The sequence below is a fragment of the Schistocerca gregaria genome, unplaced genomic scaffold, assembly GCF_023897955.1.
Source record: "Schistocerca gregaria isolate iqSchGreg1 unplaced genomic scaffold, iqSchGreg1.2 ptg000156l, whole genome shotgun sequence".
NCBI lineage: Eukaryota > Metazoa > Arthropoda > Insecta > Orthoptera > Acrididae > Schistocerca > Schistocerca gregaria.
In genome coordinates, this window is record NW_026061720.1 from 7,627,602 (window position 1) to 7,652,680 (window position 25,079).

A 25,079-nucleotide genomic window follows, 5' to 3' on the forward strand; every position below is an offset into this window, starting at 1 on the left:
CAGATGTGCATCGGAAGCTACTACTGGTCTTCCAGGAAACGATCAAAGCGTAGACTGTTTGAGACATTACTCCAATGGAGGAAAGTGCGCATGGTGACTGTTGTATTCAATCCCGATTCAATTTATGTGTTTCAACAACACTCTGATAGTCCACACATTACAGAATGCCCCCAGATGTTCATCGGAAACTACTACTGGTCTTCCAGGGAACGATGAAAGCGTAAACTGTTTGAGACATTACCCCCATGGAGGGAAGTGCGCATGGTGACTGTTGTATTCAATCCCGATGCAATTTCTGTGTTTCATCAACACTGATAGTTCACAGATTAGAGAATGACACCAGACGTGCATCGGATACTACTACTTGTCTTCCATGGAACGATCAAAGCGTAGCCTCTTTGAGACATTACTCCCATGGAGTAAAGTGCGCATGGTGAATGTTGTAATCATTCCCGATGCAATTTCTGTGTTTCATCAACACTTTGAAGGTCCACAGATTACAGAATGCCTCCAGATGTGCATTGGAAACTACTACTGGTCTTCCAGGAAACGATCAAAGTGTAGAATGTTTGAGACATTACTTCCATGGAGAAAAGTGCTCATAGTAGACTGTTGTATTCAATCCCACAGCAATTTCTGTGATTCATCAACATTTTGAAGGTCCACATATTACAGATTGCCTCCAGATGTGCATCGGAAACTACTACTGGTCTTGCAGGGAACGATCAAAGCGTAGACTCTTTGAGACATTACGCACATGGAGGAAAGTGCGCATGGTGACTGTTGTATTCATTCCCGATGCAATTTCAGTGTTTCATCAACACTCTGATAGTCCACAGATTACAGAATGAAACCAGATGTGCATCGGAAACTATTACTTGTCTTCCAGGGAACGATCAAATTGTAGACTGTTTGATACATTACTCCCATGGAGTAAAGTGCGCATGGTGAATGTTGTATTCATTCCCGATGCAATTTCTGTGTTTCATCAACACTTTGAAGGTCCACAGATTGCAGAATGCCTCCAGATGTGCATCGGAAACTACTACTGGTCTTGCAGGGAACGATCAAAACGTAGACTGTTTGAGACATTACGCACATGGAGGAAAGTGCGCATGGTGACTGTTGTGTTCAATCCCGATGCAATTTCTTTGTTTCATCAACACTCTGATATTACACACATTACAGATTGCCCCAGATGTGCATCGGAAACTACTACTGGTTTTCCAGGGAGCGATCAAAGCGTAAACTGTTTGAGACATTACTCCCATGGAGGAAAGTGCGCATGGTGACTGTTGTATTCAATCCCAATACAATTTCTGTGTTTCATCAACACTTTGAAGGTCCACAGATTACAGAATGCTTTCAGATGTGCATCGGAAACTACTTCTGGTCTTCCAGTAAACGATCAAAGCGTAGAGTGTTTGAGACATTACTTCCCTGGAGGGAAGTGCGCATGGTGATTGTTGTATTCAAACCCGATGCAATTTCTGTGTTTCAACGACACTCTGAAATTCCACAGATTACAGAATGGCTCCAGATGTGCATCGGAAACTACTACTGGTCTTCCAGGGAACGATCAAAGCGTAGACTGTTTGAGACATTACTCCCATTTAGGAAAATTGCGCATGGTGACTGTTGTATTCAATCCCGATGCAATTTCTGTGTTTCATCAACACTGTGATAGTCCACACATTACAGAAGGCCCCAGATATGCATCGGAAACTACTACTGGTCTTCCAGGGAACGATCAATGCGTAAACTGTTTGAGACTTTACTCCCATTAAGGAATGTGCGAATGGTGACTGTTGTATTCAATCCCGATGCAATTTCTGTGTTTCGTCAACACTTTGAAGGTCCACAGATTACAGAATGCGTCCAGATGTTCATCGGAAACTTCTACTGGTCTTCCAGGAATCGATTAAAGAGTAGACTGTTTAAGACATTACTCCCATGGAGGAAAATGCGCATGGTGACTGTTGTATTCAATCCTGCGGCAATTTCTGTGTTTCATCAACACTTTGAAGGTCCACAGATTACAGAATGAAACCAGATGTGCATCGGAAACTACTACTGGTCTTGCAGGGAGCGATCAAAGCGTAGACTCTTTGAGACATTACGCACATGGAGGAAAGTGCGCATGGTGACTGTTGTGTTCAATCCCGATGCAATTTCTGTGTTTCATCAACACTCTGATATTACACACATTACAGATTGCCCCCAGATGTGCATCGGAAACTACTACTGGTTTTCCAGGGAGCGATCGAAGCGTAAACTGTTTGAGACATTACTCCCATGGAGGGAAGTGCGCATGGTGACTGTTGTATTAATTCCCGATGCAATTTCAGGGTTTCATCAACACTTTGAAGGTCGACAGATTACAGAATGCCTCCAGATGTGCATCGGAAACTACTACTGGTCTTCCAGGAAACGATCAAACCGTAGAGTGTTTGAGACATTACTCCCATGGGGTAAAGTGCGCATGGTGACTGTTGTATTCAATCCCGCGGCAATTTCTGTGTTTCATCAACACTTTGAAGGTCCACAGATTACAGAATGCCTCCAGATGTGCATCGGAAACTACTACTGGTCTTGCAGGGAGCGATCAAAGCGTAGACTCTTTGAGACATTACCCCCATGGAGGAAACTGCGCATGGTGACTGTTGTATTCCATCCCAATGCAATTTCTATGTTTCATCAACACTCTGCTAGTCCACACATTACAGAATGCCCCCAGATGTTCATCGGAAACTACTACTGGTCTTGCAGGGAACGATCAAAGCGTAGACTGCTTGAGACATTACTCCCATGGAGGAAAGTGTGCATGGTGACTGTTGTATTCAATCCCAATACAATTTCTGTGTTTCATCAACACTTTGAAGGTCCACAGATTACAGAATGCCTCCAGATGTGCATCGGAAACTACTTCTGTTCGTCCAGGGAACGATCAATGCGTAGACTGTTTGGGACATTACTTCCCTGGAGGAAAGTGCGCATGGTGATTGTTGTATTCAATCCCGATGCAATTTCTGTGTTTCATCAACACTGTAATAGTCCACACGTTACAGAAGGCCCCCAGATATGCATCGGAAACTACTACTGGTCTTCCAGGGAACGATCAATGCGTAAACTGTTTGAGACTTTACTCCCATGAAGGAAAGTGCGAATGGTGACTGTTGTATTCAATCCCGATGCAATTTCTGTGTCTCATCAACACCCTGAAGGTCCACAGATTACAGAATGCGTCCAGATGTGCATCGGAAACTACTACTGGTCTTCCAGGAATCGATTAAAGCGTAGACTGTTTAAGACATTACTCCCATGGAGGAAAATGCGCATGGTGACTGTTGTATTCAATCCTGCGGCAATTTCTGTGTTTCATCAACACTTTGAAGGTCCACAGATTACAGAATGCCTCCAGATATGCATCGCAAACTACTACTGGTCTTGCAGGGAACGATCAAAGCGTAGACTGTTTGAGACATTACTCCCATGGCGGAAACTGCACTTGGTGACTGTTGTATTCAATCCCAATGCAATTTCTGTGTTTCATCAACGCTCTGATATTCCACACATTGCAGAATGCCCCCATATGTGCATCGGAAACTACTACTGGTCTTCCAGGGAACGAACAAAGCGTAAACTGTTTGAGACATTAGTCCCATGAAGAAAAGTGCGCATGGTGACTGTTGTATACAATCCGGATGCAATTTCTGTGTTTCATCAACACTCTGATAGTCCACAGATTTCAGAATGCCTCCAGATGTGCATCGGAAACTACTACTGGTCTTCCAGGGAACGATCAAAGCGGAGACTGTTTGAGACATTACTCCCATGGAGGAAAGTGCGCATGGTGACTGTTATTTTCAATCCCGATGCAATTTCAGTGTTTCATCAACACTTTGAAGGTCCACAGATTACAGAATGCCTCCAGATATGCATCGGAAACTACTACTGGTCTTCCACTAATCGATCAAAGCGTAAACTGTTTGAGACATTACTCTCATGGAGGAAAGTGCGCATTGTGACTGTTGTATTCAATCCCGATGCAATTTCTGTGTTTTATCACACTCTGATAGTCCACACATTACAGAAGACCCCAAGATGTGCATCGGAAACTACTACTGGGCTTGCAGGGAACGATCAAAGCGTAGACTGTTTGAGACATAACTCCCATGGATGAAAGTGCGCATGGTGACTGTTGTATTCAATCCCGATGCACTTTCTGTGTTTCATCAACATACTGATAGTCCACAGATTACAGAATGACACCAGATGTGCATCGGAAACTACTACTGGTCTTCCAGGGAACGATCCTAGCGTAGACTGTTTGAGACATTACTCCCATGGAGGAAAGTGCCAATGGTGACTGTTGTATTCATTCCCGATGCAATTTCAGTGTTTCATCAACACTTTGGAGGTTCACAGATTACAGGATGCCTCCAGATGTGCATTGGAAACTACTACTGGTCTACCAGGAAACGATCAAAGCGTAGAGTGTTTGAGACATTACTCCCATGGAGAAAAGTGCGCATGGTGATGTTGTATTCAATCCCGTGGCAATTTCTGTGTTTCATCAACACTTTGAAGGTCCACAGATTACAGAATGCCTCCAGATGTGCATCGGAAACTACTACTAGTCTTGCAGGGAGCGGTCTAAGCGTAGACTGTTTGAGACATTACTCCCATGGAGGAAATTGCGCATGGTGACTGTTGTATTCAATCCCAATGCAATTTCTGTGTTTCATCAACACTCTGATAGTCCACACATTTCAGAATGCCTCCAGATGTGCATCGGAAACTTCTACTGGTCTTCCAGGGAACGATCAAAACGTAGACTGTTTAAGACATTACGCCCATGGAGGAGAGTGCGCATATTGACTGTTTTATTCAATACCGATGCAATTCCTGTGTTTCATGAACACTTTGTTGATCCACAGATTACAGAATGCCTCCAGATATGCATCGGAAACTACTACTGGTCTTCCAGGGAACGATGAAAGCGTAAACTGTTTGAGACATTAGTCCCATGGAGGAAATTTGGGCATGGTGACTGTTGTATTCAATCCCGATGCAATGTCTGTGTTACATCAACACTCTGTTAGTCCACACATTACAGAAGGCCCCAAGATGTGCATCGGAAACTACTACTGGTCTTCCAGGAAACGATCAAAGCGTAGAGTGTTTGAGACCTTACTCCCATGGAGGAAAGTAAGCATGGTAGACTGTTGTATTCAATCCCACAGCAATTTCTATGTTTCATCAACACTTTGAAGGTCCACATATTACAGAACGCCTCCAGATGTGCATCGGAAACTACTACTGGTCTTGCAGGGAACGATCAAAGCGTAGACTGTTTGAGACATTACGCACATGGAGGAAAGTGCGCATGGTGACTGTTGTGTTCAATCCCGATGCAATTTCTGTGTTTCATCAACACTCTGATATTACACACATTACAGATTGCCCCCAGATGTGCGTCGGAAACTACTACTGGTATTCCAGGGAGCGATCAAAGCGTAAACTGTTTGAGACATTACTCCCATGGAGGAAACTGCGCATGGTGACTGTTGTATTCAATCCCAATGCTATTTCTATGTTTCATCAACACTCTGCTAGTCCACACCATACAGAATGCCCCCAGATGTGCATCGTAAACTACTACTGGTCCTCGAGGGAACGATCAAAGCGTAAACTGTTTGAGACATTACTCCCATGAAGGAAAGTTGGCATGGTGACTGTTGTATTCAATCCCAATGCAATTTCTGTGTTTCATCAACACTCTGATAGTCCACAGATTTCAGAATGCCTCCAGATGTGAATCGGAAACTACTACTGGTTTTCGAGGAATCGATCAAAGTGTAGACTGTTTGAGACATTACTCCCGTGGAGGAAAGTGCGCATGGTGACTGTTGTATTCAATCCCGATGCAATTTCTGTGTTTCAACAACACTCTGATAGTCCACATATTACAGAAGGCCCCCAGATGTGCATCGGAAACTACTACTGGTCTTGCAGGGAACGATCAAATCGTAGACTGTTTGACACATTACTCAGATGGATGAAAGTGCGCATGGTGACTGTTGTATTCAATCCCGATGCAATCTCTGTGTTTTTTCAACATTCTGATAGTCCACAGATTACAGAATGACACCAGATGTGCATCGGAAACTACTACTGGTCTTCCAGGGAACGATTCTAGCGTAGACTGTTTGAGACAATAATCTAATGGAGGAAAGTGCGCATGGTGACTGTTGTATTCATTCCCGATGCAATTTCAGTGTTTCATCAACAGTTTGAAGGTCGAAAGATTACAGAATGCCTCCAGATGTGCATCGGAAACTACTACTGGTCTTCCAGGAAACGATCAAAGCATAGAGTGTTTGAGACATTACTCCCATGGAGGAAAGTGCGCATGGTGACTGTTGTATTCAATGCGCGGCAATTTCTGTGTTTCATCAACACTTTGAAGGTCCACGGATAACAGAATGCCTCCAGATGTGCATCTGAAACTACTACTGGTTTTGCAGGGAGCGATGAAAGCGTAGACTGTTTGAGACATTACGCCCATGGAGGAAACTGCGCATGGTGACTGTTGTATTCAATACCAATGCAATTTCTATGTTTCATCAACACTCTGATAGTCCACACATTACAGAATGCCCCCAGATGTTCATCGGAAACTACTACTGGTCTTCCAGGGAACGATCAAAGCGTAAACTGTTTAAGATATTACCCCCATGGAGGAAAGTGCGCATGGTGACTTTTGTATTCAATCCCGATGCAATTTCTGTGTTTCATCAACACTCTGATAGTCCACACATTACAGAGTGCCCCCAGATGTGCATCGGAAACTACTACTGGTTTTCCAGGGAACGAACAAAGCGTAAACTGTTTGAGACATTACTCCCATGAAGGAAAGTGCGCATGGTGACTGTTGTATACAATCCCGATGCAATTTCTCTGTTTCATCAACACTCTGAGAGTCCACAGATTTCAGAATGCCTCCAGATGTGCATCGGAAACTACTACTGGTTTTCCAGGGAACGATCAAAAGCGTAGACTGTTTGATACATACTCCCATGGAGGAAAGTGCGCATGGTGACTGTTGTATTTAATCCCGATGCAATTTCAGTGTTTCATGAACACTTTGAAGGTCCACAGATTTCAGAATGCCTCCTGATGTGCATCGGAAACTACTACTGGTCTTCCAGGGAACGATCAAAAGCGTAGACTGTTTGATACATACTCCCATGGAGGAAAGTGCTCATGGTGACTGTTGTATTCAATCCCGATGCAATTTCAGTGTTTCATCAACACTTTGAAGGTCCACAGATTTCAGAATACCTCCAGATGTGCATCGGAAACTACTACTGGTCTTGCAGGGAACGATCAAGGCGTAGACTGTTTGAGACATTACTCCCATGGATGAAAGTGCGCATGGTGACTGTTGTATTCAATCCCGATGCAATTTCTGTGTTTCATCAACATTCTGATAGTCCACAGATTATAGAAAAACAACGGACGTGCATCGGAAACTACTACTGGTCTTGCAGGGAACGATCCTAGCGTAGGCTGTTTGAGACATTACTCCCATGGAGGAAAGTGCGCATGGTGACTGTTGTATTCATTCCCGATGCAATTTCAGTGTTTCATCAGCACTTTGAAGGTCCACAGATTACAGAATGCCTCGAGAGGTGCATCGGAAACTACTACTGGTCATCCAGGGAACGATCAAATCGTATAGTGTTTGAGACATTACTCCCATAGAGGAAAGTGCGCTTGGTGACTGTTGTATTCAATCCCGATGCAATTTCTGTCTTTCAACAACACTTTGAAGGACCACAGATTACAGAATGTCTACAGATGTAAATCGGAAACTACTACTGGCCTTCCAGGAATCGTCAAAGCGTAAACTGTTTGTGACATTACTCCCATGGAGGAAAATTGCGCATGGTGACTGTTGTATTCAATCCCGATGCCATTTATGGGTTTCAACAACACTCCGATAGTCCACAGATTACAGAATGCCTCCAGATAGGCATCGAAAACTACTACTGGTCTTCCAGGGAACGATCAAAGCGTAAACTGTTTGAGACGTTACTCCCATGGAGGAAAGTGCACATGGTGACTGTTGTATTCAATCCCGATGCAATTTCTGTAATTCATCAACACTCTGATAGTCCACACATTACAGAGTGCCCCCAGATGTGCATCGGAAACTACTACTGGTCTTCCAGGGAACGATCAAAGCGTAGACTGTTTGAGACATTTCTCCCATGGAGGGAAGTGCGCATGATGTCTGTTGTATTCAATCCAGTCGCAATTTATGTGTTTCAACAACACTCTGATAGTCCACAGATTACAGAATGACACCAGATGTGCATCGGAAACCACTACTTGTCTTCCAGGGAACGATCAAAGGGTAGACTGTTTGAGACATTACCCCCATGGAGTAAAGTGCGCATGGTGATTGTTTATTCATTCACGATGCAATTTCTGAGTTTCATCAACACTTTGAAGGTCCACATATTACAGAATGCCTCCAGATGTGCATCGGAAACTACTACTGGTCTTGCAGGGAACGATCAAAGCGTAGACTGTTTGAGACATTACGCCCATGGAGGAAAGTGCGCATTGTGACTGTTGTGTTCAATCCCGTGGCAATTTCTGTGTTTCATCAACACTTTGAAGGTCCACAGATTACAGAATGCCTCCAGATGTGCATCGGAAACTACTACTAGTCTTGCAGGGAGCGGTCTAAGCGTAGACTGTTTGAGACATTACTCCCATGGAGGAAATTGCGCATGGTGACTGTTGTATTCAATCCCAATGCAATTTCTGTGTTTCATCAACACTCTGATAGTCCACACATTTCAGAATGCCTCCAGATGTGCATCGGAAACTTCTACTGGTCTTCCAGGGAACGATCAAAACGTAGACTGTTTAAGACATTACGCCCATGGAGGAGAGTGCGCATGTTGACTGTTTTATTCAATACCGATGCAATTTCTGTGTTTCATGAACACTTTGTTGATCCACAGATTACAGAATGCCTCCAGATATGCATCGGAAACTACTACTGGTCTTCCAGGGAACGATGAAAGCGTAAACTGTTTGAGACATTAGTCCCATGGAGGAAATTTGCGCATGGTGACTGTTGTATTCAATCCCGATGCAATGTCTGTGTTACATCAACACTCTGTTAGTCCACACATTACAGAAGGCCCCAAGATGTGCATCGGAAACTACTACTGGTCTTCCAGGAAACGATCAAAGCGTAGAGTGTTTGAGACCTTACTCACATGGAGGAAAGTAAGCATGGTAGACTGTTGTATTCAATCCCACAGCAATTTCTATGTTTCATCAACACTTTGAAGGTCCACATATTACAGAACGCCTCCAGATGTGCATCGGAAACTACTACTGGTCTTGCAGGGAACGATCAAAGCGTAGACTGTTTGAGACATTACGCACATGGAGGAAAGTGCGCATGGTGACTGTTGTGTTCAATCCCGATGCAATTTCTGTGTTTCATCAACACTCTGATATTACACACATTACAGATTGCCCCCAGATGTGCGTCGGAAACTACTACTGGTATTCCAGGGAGCGATCAAAGCGTAAACTGTTTGAGACATTACTCCCATGGAGGAAACTGCGCATGGTGACTGTTGTATTCAATCCCAATGCTATTTCTATGTTTCATCAACACTCTGCTAGTCCACACCATACAGAATGCCCCCAGATGTGCATCGTAAACTACTACTGGTCCTCGAGGGAACGATAAAAGCGTAAACTGTTTGAGACATTACTCCCATGAAGGAAAGTGCGCATGGTGACTGTTGTATTCAATCCCAATGCAATTTCTGTGTTTCATCAACACTCTGATAGTCCACAGATTTCAGAATGACTCCAGATGTGAATCGGAAACTACTACTGGTTTTCGAGGAATCGATCAAAGTGTAGACTGTTTGAGACATTACTCCCGTGGAGGAAAGTGCGCATGGTGACTGTTGTATTCAATCCCGATGCAATTTCTGTGTTTCAACAACACTCTGATAGTCCACATATTACAGAAGGCCCCCAGATGTGCATCGGAAACTACTACTGGTCTTGCAGGGAACGATCAAATCGTAGACTGTTTGACACATTACTCAGATGGATGAAAGTGCGCATGGTGACTGTTGTATTCAATCCCGATGCAATCTCTGTGTTTTTTCAACATTCTGATAGTCCACAGATTACAGAATGACACCAGATGTGCATCGGAAACTACTACTGGTCTTCCAGGGAACGATTCTAGCGTAGACTGTTTGAGACAATAATCTAATGGAGGAAAGTGCGCATGGTGACTGTTGTATTCATTCCCGATGCAATTTCAGTGTTTCATCAACAGTTTGAAGGTCGAAATATTACAGAATGCCTCCAGATGTGCATCGGAAACTACTACTGGTCTTCCAGGAAACGATCAAAGCATAGAGTGTTTGAGACATTACTCCCATGGAGGAAAGTGCGCATGGTGACTGTTGTATTCAATGCGCGGCAATTTCTGTGTTTCATCAACACTTTGAAGGTCCACGGATAACAGAATGCCTCCAGATGTGCATCTGAAACTACTACTGGTTTTGCAGGGAGCGATGAAAGCGTAGACTGTTTGAGACATTACGCCCATGGAGGAAACTGCGCATGGTGACTGTTGTATTCAATACCAATGCAATTTCTATGTTTCATCAACACTCTGATAGTCCACACATTACAGAATGCCCCCAGATGTTCATCGGAAACTACTACTGGTCTTCCAGGGAACGATCAAAGCGTAAACTGTTTAAGATATTACCCCCATGGAGGAAACTGCGCATGGTGACTTTTGTATTCAATCCCGATGCAATTTCTGTGTTTCATCAACACTCTGATAGTCCACACATTACAGAGTGCCCCCAGATGTGCATCGGAAACTACTACTGGTTTTCCAGGGAACGAACAAAGCGTAAACTGTTTGAGACATTACTCCCATGAAGGAAAGTGCGCATGGTGACTGTTGTATACAATCCCGATGCAATTTCTCTGTTTCATCAACACTCTGAGAGTCCACAGATTTCAGAATGCCTCCAGATGTGCATCGGAAACTACTACTGGTTTTCCAGGGAACGATCAAAAGCGTAGACTGTTTGATACATACTCCCATGGAGGAAAGTGCGCATGGTGACTGTTGTATTTAATCCCGATGCAATTTCAGTGTTTCATGAACACTTTGAAGGTCCACAGATTTCAGAATGCCTCCTGATGTGCATCGGAAACTACTACTGGTCTTCCAGGGAACGATCAAAAGCGTAGACTGTTTGATACATACTCCCATGGAGGAAAGTGCTCATGGTGACTGTTGTATTCAATCCCGATGCAATTTCAGTGTTTCATCAACACTTTGAAGGTCCACAGATTTCAGAATACCTCCAGATGTGCATCGGAAACTACTACTGGTCTTGCAGGGAACGATCAAGGCGTAGACTGTTTGAGACATTACTCCCATGGATGAAAGTGCGCATGGTGACTGTTGTATTCAATCCCGATGCAATTTCTGTGTTTCATCAACATTCTGATAGTCCACAGATTATAGAAAAACAACGGACGTGCATCGGAAACTACTACTGGTCTTGCAGGGAACGATCCTAGCGTAGGCTGTTTGAGACATTACTCCCATGGAGGAAAGTGCGCATGGTGACTGTTGTATTCATTCCCGATGCAATTTCAGTGTTTCATCAGCACTTTGAAGGTCCACAGATTACAGAATGCCTCGAGAGGTGCATCGGAAACTACTACTGGTCATCCAGGGAACGATCAAATCGTATAGTGTTTGAGACATTACTCCCATAGAGGAAAGTGCGCTTGGTGACTGTTGTATTCAATCCCGATGCAATTTCTGTCTTTCAACAACACTTTGAAGGACCACAGATTACAGAATGTCTACAGATGTAAATCGGAAACTACTACTGGCCTTCCAGGAATCGTCAAAGCGTAAACTGTTTGTGACATTACTCCCATGGAGGAAAATTGCGCATGGTGACTGTTGTATTCAATCCCGATGCCATTTATGGGTTTCAACAACACTCCGATAGTCCACAGATTACAGAATGCCTCCAGATAGGCATCGAAAACTACTACTGGTCTTCCAGGGAACGATCAAAGCGTAAACTGTTTGAGACGTTACTCCCATGGAGGAAAGTGCACATGGTGACTGTTGTATTCAATCCCGATGCAATTTCTGTAATTCATCAACACTCTGATAGTCCACACATTACAGAGTGCCCCCAGATGTGCATCGGAAACTACTACTGGTTTTCCAGGGAACGAACAAAGCGTAAACTGTTTGAGACATTACTCCCATGAAGGAAAGTGCGCATGGTGACTGTTGTATACAATCCCGATGCAATTTCTGTGTTTCATCAACACTCTGAGAGTCCACAGATTTCATAATGCCTCCAGATGTGCATCGGAAACTACTACTGGTCTTCCAGGGAACGATCAAAGCGTAGACTGTTTGAGACATTTCTCCCATGGAGGGAAGTGCGCATGATGTCTGTTGTATTCAATCCAGATGCAATTTATGTGTTTCAACAACACTCTGATAGTCCACAGATTACAGAATGACACCAGATGTGCATCGGAAACCACTACTTGTCTTCCAGGGAACGATCAAAGGGTAGACTGTTTGAGACATTACCCCCATGGAGTAAAGTGCGCATGGTGATTGTTTATTCATTCACGATGCAATTTCTGAGTTTCATCAACACTTTGAAGGTCCACATATTACAGAATGCCTCCAGATGTGCATCGGAAACTACTACTGGTCTTGCAGGGAACGATCAAAGCGTAGACTGTTTGAGACATTACGCCCATGGAGGAAAGTGCGCATTGTGACTGTTGTGTTCAATCCCAATGCAATTTCTGTGTTTCATCAACACTCTGATATTCCACACATTACAGAATGCCCCAAAATGTGCATCGGAAACTACTACTGGTCTTCCAGGGAGCGATCAAGGCGTAAACTGTTTGAGACATTACTCCCATGGAGTAAAGTGCGCATGGTGACTGTTGTATTCAATCCCGATGCAATTTCTGTGTTTCATCAACACTGTGAACGTCCACAGATTACAGAATGTATCCAGATGTGCATCAGAAACTACTACTGCTCTTCCAGGAATCGATCAAAGCGTAACTGTTTGAGACATTACTCCCATGGAGGAAAGTGCGCATGGTGACTTTTGTATTCAATCCCGATGCAATTCCTGTGTTTCATCAACACTCTGATAGTCCACACATTACTGAAGGCCCCAAGATGTGCATCGGAAACTGCTACTGGTCTTGCAGGGAACAATCGAAGCGTAGACTGTTTGTGACCTAACTCCCGTGGATGAAAGTGCGCATGGTGACTGTTGTATACAATCCCATTGCAATTTCTGTGTTTCATCAACACTCTTATAGTCCACACATTACAGAATGCCCCCAGATGTGCATCGGAAACTACTGCTGGTCTTCCTGGGAACGATCAAAGCGTAAAATGTTTGAGACATTACTCCCATGGAGGAAAGTGCGCATGGTGACTGTTGTAATCAATCCCGATGCTATTTCTGTGTTTGAACAACACTCTGATAGTCCACAGATTACAGAATGCCTCCAGATAGGCATCGGAAACTACTACTGGTCTACCAGGGAACGATCAAAGCGTAAACTGTTTGAGACATTACTCCCATGGAGGAAATTGCACATGGTGACTGTTGTATTCAATCCCGATGCAATTTCTGTAATTCATCAACACTCTGATAGTCCACACATTACAGAGTGCCCCCAGATGTGCATCGGAAACTACTACTGGTTTTCCAGGGAACGAACAAAGCGTAAACTGTTTGAGACATTACTCCCATGAAGGGAAGTGCGCATGGTGACTGTTGTATACAATCCCGATGCAATTTCTGTGTTTCATCAACACTCTGGGAGTCCACAGATTTCAGAATGCCTCCAGATGTGCATCGGAAACTACTACTGGTCTTCCAGGGAACGATCAAAAGCGTTGGCTGTTTGATACATACTCCCATGGAGGAAAGTGCGCATGGTTACTGTTGTATTCAATCCCGATGCAATTTCAGTGTTTCATCAACACTTTGAAGGTCCACAGATTTCAGAATGCCTCCAGATGTGCATCGGGTACTACTACTGGTCTTGCAGGGAACGATCAAGGCGTAGACTGTTTGAGACATTACTGCCATGGAGGAAAGTGCGCATGGTGACTGTTGTATTCAATCCCGATGCAATTTCTGTGTTTCATCAACATTCTGATAGTCCACAGATTACAGAAAAACAACAGACGTGCATCGGAAACTACTACTGGTCTTGCAGGGAACGATCCTAGCGTAGGCTGTTTGAGACATTACTCCCATGGAGGAAAGTGCGCATGGTGACTGTTGTATTCATTCCCGATGCAATTTCAGTGTTTCATCAGCACTTTGAAGGTCCACAGATTACAGAATGCCTCGAGAGGTGCATCGGAAACTACTACTGGTCATCCAGGGAACGATCAAAAGCGTAGACTGTTTGATACATACTCCCATGGAGGAAAGTGCTCATGGTGACTGTTGTATTCAATCCCGATGCAATTTCAGTGTTTCATCAACACTTTGAAGGACCACAGATTACAGAATGCTTGCAGATGTACATCGGAAACTACTACTGGTCTTCCAGGAATCGATCAAAGCGTAGACTGTTTGAGACATTACTCCCATGGAGGAAAGTGCCCATGGTGACTGTTGTATTCTATCCCGATGCAATTTCTGTCTTTCATCAACACTTTGAAGGACCACAGATTACAGAATGTCTACAGATGTAAATCGGAAACTACTACTGGCCTTCCAGGAATCGTCAAAGCGTAAACTGTTTGTGACATTACTCCCATGGAGGAAAATTGCGCATGGTGACTGTTGTATTCAATCCCGATGCCATTTATGTGTTTCAACAACACTCTGATAGTCCACAGATTACAGAATGCCTCCAGATAGGCATCGAAAACTACTACTGGTCTTCCAGGGAACGATCAAAGCGTAAACTGTTTGAGACATTACTCCCATGGAGGAATGTGCACATGGTGACTGTTGTATTCAATCCCGATGCAATTTCTGTAATTCATCAACACTCTGATAGTCCACACATTACAGAGTGCCCCCAGATGTGCATCGGAAACTACTACTGGTTTTCCAGGGAACGAACAAAGCGTAAACTGTTTGAGACATTACTCCCATGAAGGAAAGTGCGCATGGTGACTGTTGTATACAATCCCGATGCAATTTCTGTGTTTCATCAACACTCTGAGAGTCCACAGATTTCAGAATGCCTCCAGATGTGCATCGGAAACTACTACTGGTCTTCCAGGGAACGATCAAACGCGTAGACTGTTTGATACATACTCCCATGGAGTAAAGTGCGCATGGTGACTGTTGTATTCAATCCCACAGCAATTTCTGTATTTAATCAACACTTTGAAGGTCCACATATTACAGAATGCCTCTAGATGTGCATCGGAAACTACTACTGATCTTCCAGGAAACGATCAAAGCGTAGAGTGTTTGAGACATTACTCCCATGGAAGAAAGTGCGCATGGTGACTGTTGTATTCAATCCCACAGCAATTTCTGTATTTCAACAACACTTTGAAGGTCCACAATTACAGAATGCCTCCAGATGTGCATCGGAAACTACTACTGGTCTTGCAGGGAACGATCAAAGCGTAGACTGTTTGAGACATTACTCCCATGGAGGAAAGTGCGCATATTGACCGTTGTATTTAATCCCGAAGCAATTTCTGTGTTTCATCAACGCTCTGATATTCCACACATTACAGAATGCCCCCAGATGTGCATCGGAAACTACTACTGGTCTTCCTGGGAACGATCAAAGCGTGAACTGTTTGAGACATTACTCACATTGAGGAAAGTGCGTATGGTGACTGTTGTATTCATTCCCGATGCAATTTAAGTGTTTCATCAGCACTTTGAAGGTCCACAGATTACAGAATGCCTCGATAAGTGCATCGGAAACTACCACTGGTCTTCCAGGGAACGATCAAATCGTAGAGTGTTTGAGACATTACTCCCATAGAGGAATGTGCGCATGGTGATTGTTGTATTCAATCCCGATTTAATTTATGTGTTTCAACAACACTCTGATAGTCCACACATTACAGAATGCCCCCAGATGTTCATCGGAAACTACTACTGGTCTTCCAGGGAACGATGAATGCGTAAACTGTTTGAGACATTACTCCCATTGAGGAAAAAGCGCATGGTGACCGTTGTATTTAATCCCGAAGCAATTTCTGTGTTTCATCAAAGCTCTGATAATCCACACATTACACAATGCCCCCCGATGTGCTTCGGAAATTACTACTGGTTTTCCAGGGAACGATCAAAGCGTGAACTGTTTGAGACATTACTCACATGGATGAAAGTGCGCATGGTGACTGTTGTATACAATCCCAATGCAATTTCTGTGTTTCATCAACACTCTGATAGTCCACAGATTTCAGAATGCCTCCAGATGTGCATCGGAAACTACTACTGGTCTTCCAGGGAACGATCAAAGCGTAAACTGTTTGAGACATTACTCCCATGGAGGAAAGTGCACATGGTGACTGTTGTATTCAATCCCGATGCAATTTCTGTAATTCATCAACACTCTGATAGTCCACACATTACAGAGTGCCCCCAGATGTTCATCGGAAACTACTACTGGTCTTCCAGGGAACGAAAAAAGCGTAAACTGTTTGAGACTTTACTCCCATGAAGGAAAGTGCGCATGGTGACTGTTGTATACAATCCCGATGCAATTTCTGTGTTTCATCAACACTCTGATAGTCCACAGATTTCAGAATGCCTCCAGATGTGCATCGGAAACTACTACTGGTCTTCCATCGAACGATCAAAAGCGTAGACTGTTTGATACATACTCTAATGGAGGATAGTGCGCATGGTGACTGTTGTATTCAATCGCGATGCAATTTCAGTGCTTCATCAACACTTTGAAGGTCCACAGATTACAGAATGCCTCCAGATATGCATCTGAAACTACTACTGGTCTTCTAGGGAACGATGAAAGCGTAAACTGTTTGAGACATTACTCCCATAGAGGAAAGTGCCCATGGTGACTGTTGTATTCAATGCCGATGCAATTTCTGTGTTTCATCAACACTCTGATTGTCCACACATTACAGAAGGCCCCAAGATGTGCATCGGAAACTACTACTGGTCTTGCAGGGAACGATCAAATCGTAGACAGTTTGAGACATTACTCCCATGGATGAAAGTGCGCATGGTGACTGTTGTATTCAATCCCGATGCAATTTCTGTGTTTCATCAACATTCTGATAGTCCACAGATTACAGAAAGACAACGGATGTGCATCGGAAACTACTACTGGTCTTGCAGGGAACGATCCTAGCGTAGGCTGTTTGAGACATTACTCCCATGGAAGTAAGTGCGCATGGTGACTGTTGTATTCATTCCCGATGCAATTTCAGTGTTTCATCAGCACTTTGAAGGTCCACAGATTACAGAATGCCTCGAGAGGTGCATCGGAAACTACTACTGGTCTTCCAGGGAACGATCAAATCGTAGAGTGTTTGAGACATTACTCCCATAGAGGAAAGTGCGCTTGGTGACTGTTGTATTCAATCCCGATGCAGTTTATGTGTTTCATCAACACTTTGAAGGTCCACAGATTACAGAATGCCTGCAGATGTGCATCGGAAACTACTACTGGTCTTCCAGGAATCGATCAAAGCGTGGACTGTTTGAGACATTACTCCCATGGAGGAAAGTGCGCATGGTGACTGTTGTATTTAATCCCGATGCAATTTATGTGTTTCAACAACACTCTGATAGTCCACACATTACAGAATGCCCCAGTTGTTCATCGGAAACTACTACTGGTCTTCCAGGGAACGATGAATTCGTAAACTGTTTGAGACATTACTCCCATGGAGGAAAATGCGCATGATGACTGTTGTATTCAATCCCGAGGCGATTTCTGTGTTTCATCAACACTTTGAAGGTCCACAGATTACAGATTGCCTCCAGATGTGCATCGGAAACTACTACTGGTCTTCCAGGAAACGATCAAAGCGTAGACTGTTTGAGACATTACTCCCATGGAGGAAAGTGCCCATGTTGACTGTTGTATTCAATGCCGATGCAATTTCTGTGTTTTATCAACACTCTGATTGTCCACACATTACAGAAGGCCCTAAGATGTGCATCGGAAACTACTACTGGTCTTGCAGGGAACGATCAAATCGTAGACTGTTTGAGACATTACTCCCATGGATGAAAGTGCGCATGGTGACTGTTGTATTCAATCCCGATGCAACTTCTGTGTTTCATCAACATTCTGATAGTCCACAGATTACAGAAAGACAACGGATGTGCATCGGAAACTACTACTGGTCTTGCAGGGAACGATCCTAGCGTAGGCTGTTTGAGACATTACTTCCATGGAAGTAAGTGCTCATGGTGACTGTTGTATATATTCCCGATGCAATTTAAGTGTTTCATCAGCACTTTGAAGGTCCACAGATTACAGAATGCCTCGAGAGGTGCATCGGAAACTACTACTGGTCTTCCAGGGAACGATCAAATCGTAGAGTGTTTGAGACATTACTCCCATAGAGGAAAGTGCGCTTGGTGACTGTTGTATTCAATCCCGATGCAGTTTATGTGTTTCATCAACACTTTGAAGGTCCACAGATTACAGAACTCCTGCAGATGTGCATCGGAAACTACTACTGGTCTTCCAGGAATCGATCAAAGCGTAGACTGTTTGAGACATTACTCCCATGGAGGAAAGTGCGCATGGTGACTGTTGTATTTAATCCCGATGCAATTTATGTGTTTCAACAACACTCTGATAGTCCACACATTACAGAATGCCCCCAGTTGTTCATCGGAAACTACTACTGGTCTTCCAGGGAACGATGAATGCGTAAACTGTTTGAGACAATACTCCCATGGAGGAAAATGCGCATGATGACTGTTGTATTCAATCCCGAGGCGATTTCTGTGTTTCATCAATACTTTGAAGGTCCACAGATTACAGATTGCCTCCAGATGTGCATCGGAAACTACTACTGGTCTTCCAGGAAACGATCAAAGCGTAGAGTGTTTGAGACATTACTCCCATGGAGGAAAGTGCGCATGGTGACTGTTGTATTCAATCCCACAGCAATTTCTGTATTTCATCAACACTTTGAAGGTCCGCATATTACAGAATGCCTCCAGATGTGCATCGGAAACTACTACTGGTCTTGCAGGGAAGGATCAAAGCTTAGACTGTTTGACACATTACGCCCATTCAGGAATGTACGCATGGTGACTGTTGTATTCATTCCCGATGCAATTTCGGTGTTTCATCAACACTTTGAAGGTCCACAGATTACAGAATGCCTCCAGATGTGCATCGGAAACTACTACTGATCTTCCAGGAAACGATCAAAGCGTAGAGTGTTTGAGACATTACTCCCATGGAGGAAAGTGCGCATGGTGACTGTTGTATTCAATCCCGATGCAATTTCTGTCTTTCATCAACACTTTGAAGGACCACAGATTACAGAATGTCTCCAGATGTGCATCGGAAACTACTACTGGCCTTCCAGGAATCGTCAACTCGTAAACTGTTTGTGACATTACTCCCATGGAGGAAAATTGCGCATGGTGATTGTTGTATTCAATCCCGATGCCTTTTATGTGTTTCAACAACACTCTGATAGTCCACAGATTACAGAATGCCTCCAGATAGGCATCGGAAACTACTACTGGTCTTCCAGGGAACGATCAAAGCGTAAACTGTTTGAGACATTACTCCCATGGAGGAAAGTGCACATGGTGACTGTTGTATTCAATCCCGACGCAATTTCTGTAATTCATCAACACTCTGATAGTCCACACATTACAGAGTGCCCCCAGATGTGCATCGGAAACTACTACTGGTCTTCCAGGGAACGAACAAAGCGTAAACTGTTTGAGACATTACTCCCATGAAGGAAAGTGCGCATGGTGACTGTTGTATACAATCCCGATGCAATTTCTGTGTTTCATCAACACTCTGATAGTCCACAGATTTCAGAATGCCTCCAGATGTGCATCGGAAACTACTACTGGTCTTCCATCGAACGATCAAAAGCGTAGACTGTTTGATACATACTCCCATGGAGGAAAGTGCGAATGGTGACTGTTGTATTCAATCCCGACGCAATTTCAGTGTTTCATCAACACTTTGAAGGTCCACAGATTACAGAATGCCACCAGATATGCATCTGAAACTACTACTGGTCTTCCAGGGAACGATGAAAGCGTAAACTGTTTGAGACATTACTCCCATAGAGGAAAATTGCGCATGGTGACTGTTGTATTCAATGCCGATGCAATTTCTGTGTTTCATCAACACTCTGATTGTCCACACATTACAGAAGGCCCCAAGATGTGCATCGGAAACTACTACTGGTCTTGCAGGGAACGATCAAAGCGTAGACTGTTTGAGACATTACTCCCATGGATGAAAGTGCGCATTGTGACTGTTGTATTCAATCCCGATGCAATTTCTGTGTTTCATCAACATTCTGATAGTCCACAGATTACAGAAAGACAACGGATGTGCATCGGAAACTACTACTGGTTTTGCAGGGAACGATCCTAGCGTAGGCTGTTTGAGACATTACTCCCATGGAAGTAAGTGCGCATGGTGACTGTTGTATTCATTCCCGATGCAATTTCAGTGTTTCATCAGCACTTTGAAGGTCCACAGGTTACAGAATGCCTAGAGAGGTGCATCGGAAACTACTACTGGTCTTCCAGGGAACGATCAAATCGTAGAGTGTTTGAGAAATTACTCCCATAGAGGAAAGTGCGCTTGGTGACTGTTGTATTCAATCCCGATGCAATTTCTGTGTTTCATCAACATTCTGATAGTCCACAGATTACAGAAAGACAACGGATGTTCATCGGAAACTACTACTGGTCTTGCAGGGAACGATCCTAGCGTAGGCTGTTTGAGACATTACTCCCATGGAAGTAAGTGCGCATGGTGACTGTTGTATTCATTCCCGATGCAATTTCAGTGTTTCATCAGCACTTTGAAGGTCCACAGATTACAGAATGCCTCGAGAGATGCATCGGAAACTACTACTGGTCTTCCAGGAAACGATCAAATCGTAGAGTGTTTGAGACATTACTCCCATAGAGGAAAGTGCGCTTGGTGACTGTTGTATTCAACCCCGATGCAGTTTATGTGTTTCATCAACACTTTGAAGGTCCACAGAATACAGAATTCCTGCAGATGTGCATCGGAAACTACTACTGGTCTTCCAGGAATCGATCAAAGCGTAGACTGTTTGAGACATTACTCCCATGGAGGAAAGTGCGCATGGTGACTGTTGTATTTAATCCCGATGCAATTTATGTGTTTCAACAACACTGTGATAGTCCACACATTACAGAATGCCCCCAGTTGTTCATCGGAAACTACTACTGGTCTTCCAGGGAACGATGAATGCGTAAACTGTTTGAGACATTACTCCCATGGAGGAAAATGCGCATGATGACTGTTGTATTCAATCCCGAGGCGATTTCTGTGTTTCATCAACACTTTGAAGGTCCACAGATTACAGATTGCCTCCAGATGTGCATCGGAAACTACTACTGGTCTTCCAGGAAACGATCAAAGCGTAGAGTGTTTGAGACATTACTCCCATGGAGGAAAGTGCGCATGGTGACTGTTGTATTCAATCCCACAGCAATTTCTGTACGTCATCAACACTTTGAAGGTCCACATATTACAGAATGCCTCCAGATGTGCATCGGAAACTACTACTGGTCTTGCAGGGAACGATCAAAGCTTAGTGTAGCGAAGTGTAATGTGTTGCGAATACATAGAAAGATAGGTCCCTTATCATTTAGCTACAAAATAGCAGGTCAGCAACTGGAAGCAGTTAATTCCATAAATTATCTGGGAGTACGCATTAGGAGTGATTTAAAATGGAATGATCATATAAAGTTGATCGTCGGTAAAGCAGATGCCAGACTGAGATTCATTGGAAGAATCCTAAGGAAATGCAATCCGACAACAAAGGAAGTAGGTTACAGTACGCTTGTTCGCCCAATGCTTGAATACTGCTCAGCAGTGTGGGATCCGCACGAGGTAGGATTGATAGAAGAGATAGAGAAGATCCAACGGAGAGCAGCGCGCTTCGTTACAGGATCATTTAGTAATTGCGAAAGCGTTACGGAGATGATAGATAAACTCCAGTGGAAGACTCTGCAGGAGAGACGCTCAGTAGCTCGGTACGGGCTTTTGTTGAAGTTTCGAGAACATACCTTCACCGAAGAGTCAAGCAGTATATTGCTCCCTCCTACGTATATCTCGCGAAGAGACCATGAGGATAAAATCAGAGAGATTAGAGCCCACACAGAAGCATACCGACAGTCCTTCTTTCCACGTACAATACGAGACTGGAATAGAAGGGAGAACCGATAGAGGTACTCAGGGTACCCTCCGCCACACACCGTCAGGTGGCTTGCGGAGTACGGATGTAGATGTAGATGTAGATGTAGACTGTTTGACACATTACGCCCATTCAGGAAAGTACGCATGGTGACTGTTGTATTCATTCCCGATGCAATTTCGGTGTTTCATCAACACTTTGAAGGTCCACAGATTACAGAATGCCTCCAGATGTGCATCGGAAACTACTACTGATCTTCCAGGAAACGATCAAAGCGTAGAGTGTTTGAGACATTACTCCCATGGAGGAAAGTGCGCATGGTGACTGTTGTATTCAATCCCGATGCAATTTCTGTCTTTCATCAACACTTTGAAGGACCACAGATTACAGAATGTCTCCAGATGTGCATCGGAAACTACTACTGGCCTTCCAGGAATCGTCAAAGCGTAAACTGTTTGTGACATTACTCCCATGGAGGAAAATTGCGCATGGTGATTGTTGTATTCAATCCCGATGCCTTTTATGTGTTTCAACAACACTCTGATAGTCCACAGATTACAGAATGCCTCCAGATAGGCATCGGAAACTACTACTGGTCTTCCAGGGAACGATCAAACCGTAAACTGTTTGAGACATTACTCCCATGGAGGAAAGTGCACATGGTGACTGTTGTATTCAATCCCGATGCAATTTCTGTAATTTATCAACACTCTGATAGTCCACACATTACAGAGTGCCCCCAGATGTGCATCGGAAACTACTACTGGTCTTCCAGGGAACGAACAAAGCGTAAACTGTTTGAGACATTACTCCCATGAAGGAAAGTGCGCATGGTGACTGTTGTATACAATCCCGATGCAATTTCTGTGTTTCATCAACACTCTGATAGTCCACAGATTTCAGAATGCCTCCAGATGTGCATCGGAAACTACTACTGGTCTTCCATCGAACGATCAAAAGCGTAGACTGTTTGAGACATTACTCCCATGGATAAAAGTGCGCATTGTGACTGTTGTATTCAATCCCGATGCAATTTCTGTGTTTCATCAACATTCTGATAGTCCACAGATTACAGAAAGACAACGGATGTGCATCGGAAACTACTAATGGTTTTGCAGGGAACGATCCTATCGTAGGCTGTTTGAGACATTACTCCCATGGAAGTAAGTGCGCATGGTGACTGTTGTATTCATTCCCGATGCAATTTCAGTGTTTCATCAGCACTTTGAAGGTCCACAGATTACAGAATGCCTGCAGATGTGCATCGGAAACTACTACTGGTCTTCGAGGAATCGATCAAAGCGTAGACTGTTTGAGACATTACTCCCATGGAGGAAAGTGCGCATGGTGACTGTTGTATTTAATCCCGATGCCATTTATGTGTTTCAACAACACTCTGATAGTCCACAGATTACAGAATGCCTCCAGATAGGCATCGGAAACTACTACTGGTCTTCCAGGGAACGATCAAAGCGTAAACTGTTTGAGACATTACTCCCATGGAGGAAAGTGCGCATGGTCACTGTTGTATTCAATCCCGATGCAATTTCTGTAATTCATCAACACTCTGATAGTCCACACATTACAGAATGCCCCCAGATGTGCATCGGAAACTACTACTGGTCTTCCAGGGAACGAACAAAGCGTAAACTGTTTGAGACATTACTCCCATGAAGGAAAGTGCGCATTGTGACTGTTGTATACAATCCCGATGCAATTTCTGTGTTTCATCAACACTCTGATTGTCCACACATTGCAGAATGCCTCCAGATGTGCATCGGAAACTACTACTGGTCTTCCAGGGAACGATCAAAGCGTGAACTGTTTGAGACATTACTCACATGGAGGATAGTGCGCATGGTGACTGTTGTATACAATCCCTATGCAATTTCTGTGTTTCATCAACACACTGATAGTCCACAGATTTCAGAATGCGTCCAGATGTGCATCGGAAACTACTACTGGTCTTCCAGGGAACGATCAAAGCGTAGTCTGTTTGAGACATTACTCCCATGGAGGAAAGTGACCATGGTGACGGTTGTATTCAATCCCGATGCAATTTCTGTCTTTCATCAACACTTTGAAGGACCACAGATTACAGAATGTCTCCAGATGTGCATCGGACACTACTACTGGCCTTCCAGGAATCGTCAAAGCGTAAACTGTTTGTGACATTACTCCCATGGAGGAAAATTGCGCATGGTGATTGTTGTATTCAATCCCGATGCCATTTATGTGTTTCAACAACACTCTGATAGTCCACTGATTACAGAATGCCTCCAGATTGGCATCGGAAACTACTACTGGTCTTCCAGGGAACGATCAAAGCGTAAACTGTTTGAGACATTACTCCCATGGAGGAAAGTGCACATGGTGACTGTTGTATTCAATCCCGATGCAATTTCTGTAATTCATCAACACTCTGATAGTCCACACATTACAGAGTGCCCCCAGATGTGCATCGGAAACTACTACTGGTCTTCCAGGGAACGATCAAAGCGTAGACTGTTTGAGACATTACTCCCATGGATGAAAGTGCGCA